The sequence below is a fragment of the Oryx dammah genome, unplaced genomic scaffold, assembly GCF_014754425.2.
Source record: "Oryx dammah isolate SB20612 unplaced genomic scaffold, SCBI_Odam_1.1 HiC_scaffold_16, whole genome shotgun sequence".
Classification (NCBI taxonomy): Eukaryota; Metazoa; Chordata; class Mammalia; order Artiodactyla; family Bovidae; genus Oryx; species Oryx dammah.
The window spans coordinates 5,648,635-5,650,917 of record NW_024070200.1 but is presented as its reverse complement, the minus strand read 5'-3'; positions in this window follow the sequence as shown (position 1 = coordinate 5,650,917).

Here is a 2,283-nt window from a genome sequence, read left to right as displayed (position 1 = left end):
CTCAGCTATATTCTATTCAAAGCCCTCAGTAAAAGCCAAAGACCCTGCAATGGCCTGGATGCTCACAGGTGGTCTGGACTCCATTACCTGTCTGACCTCACCTCCATCACTCTTCATCTCTCTTGCTCTCCACTGGCCTGCATTTTTGTTTTCAGTTTACTGGGGACATGCAGGCCTCAGGGCCTTTGCACCTCCTGTCTCCTCTCTCTGCTATACCCACCCCCCTCCCCAATATTTTCATGATGTACTGCCTCCTTCCTTCAGATCTCTGCTCAGTGAGCCCTGCTCCTCCCCACCTCCAGCCTATTTTTACACTGAAACACAGATAACTTAGATGAAATGAACTAATTTCTTTAAAAACACGACAACCGAAAATGACATAAAAGCAAGCAAAAAATCTCAGCAGTTGTGTCTATTAAAGATTAAATCTGTACCTTAAAATCTTTCTCCCCTCCTGCCTCTTCCCCTTTCTCTCCCCACCCCAAGCAAAAACAAAAACAAACCTTTAGGTCCAGAAGAATTCACTGGTGGATTTTTCCCAACATTTAAGGAAGAAATGATATCAATTTCACACAAACTCTTCCAGGAAACAAAGAGGGAACACTTCCTAACTCATTTGATAAGGACAAATATAATGACACACTTGATCTTAGACAAAAGTCCAAGAAATGATAGGAGAAATAATGCTCATAATTATACCTGACAAAGATACTATAAGAAAAAAAAATGACAGTCCTTTATCCCTCATGAACACAGAGGTGAAAAGCCTAAACAAATTATTAGAAAACTTGATATCACAATGTATTCAAAGGAAAATACACTATGACCAAGTAGAATTGATTCAAGTAATGCATACTTGTCTCCTTATTCAGCAACTGATGGACTGATGTGGAATGCTCTCTAGCATATAGTAGAGAGTGATAAAGTAAAAGAATATCTATAGTATATTACATTTGGTGTAAAAGAAAGTGAAAAATAAGAAAATATACATTCATCTGCTCATCTGAACAAAAAGGAACAGAAAAGATAAAGCAGGGACCAATAACACTGATTACTGTACTAGCTTTCTAGGACTGTCATTACAAAGTACCGCAGACTGAGGGGCTCAAACTATTGACACTGATTTCCTCACCAGTCTGAGGGACAGAAGTCCAAGATCAAGGTGTCCGTAGGGTTGGACTCTTCTGCAGCCTCTCCCCTTGGCTTGTGGGTGGCCGCCTTCCCTTGGAGGCGTGTCTGTGTTTCACTCACCTCTTTGAGAAGGCCAGCCCATCCATACGACCTCATTTCAGCGTAGTTACATCTTTAAAGGCTCTATCTCTGCATACAGCCACATTCTGAGGTACTCAAGGTTAAGACTTTACCATAGAATTTGTAAGTTTTGCAGTTCAGTCCATAACAGTTACCTACAGAGCTTGGGTGAGAATGGGGTGGGAAGGATGGAGGGGATGGCAGATGGCAGGAGAACATTTCTGAGTATGTGTGTGTGTTAGTCGCTCAGTCACATCTGACTCTTTGCAAACCCAGGTTCTGTAGCCCACCAGGCTCCTCTGCCCTTGGGATTCTCCAGGCACGAATACCGAACTGGATAGCCATTTCTTTCTCCAGGGACCTTCCCCACCCAAGAATGGAACCCGGGTCTCCTACGTTGCAGGCAGATTCTTTACCATCTGAGCTACCGGGAAACCCTTCTCTGAGTATATTATTTTATATAATCCTGACCATATTAATGTTTCACATTCTCAAAAAAGAGATGAAAATCAACGAGGAAGGAGGGAGAGATCTAAATTAGAATAGAAATGAAACAAGAGCTGTATTTAAAACAAATAACTACCCTGAAGGGAGAGAGCTGAGTAACTTCTGGACCCAGTATTTGCATCACATGCCCGCAGACAATAGAAAAAGAATTTGAAGCAAATGTTGAATTTTAATTAGTAAACTTCCTTTTTTGCAGAGGTGGTTTTTGTCGTTGAGCAGCTAAGTCGTGTCCGACTCGTCGTGACCCCGTGGACTGCAGCTGCTACCCGTGGGGTCACAAAGAGTCAGACACAGCTTAGCAACTGAACAACAAGAACCACCGCTTCTGCAAAAAGGAACCTTACTAATTAGAATTCAGTGCAGGTTGGCAATTTTGAAACTACTCTCCGCACATTCTGCTGCTCAGTCACTTCAGTCGTGTTCGACTCTGTGCGACCCCATAGACGGCAGCCCACCAGGCTCCCCCGTCCCTGGGATTCTCCGGGTAAGAACACGGGAGTGGGTTGCCATCTCCTTCTCCAATGC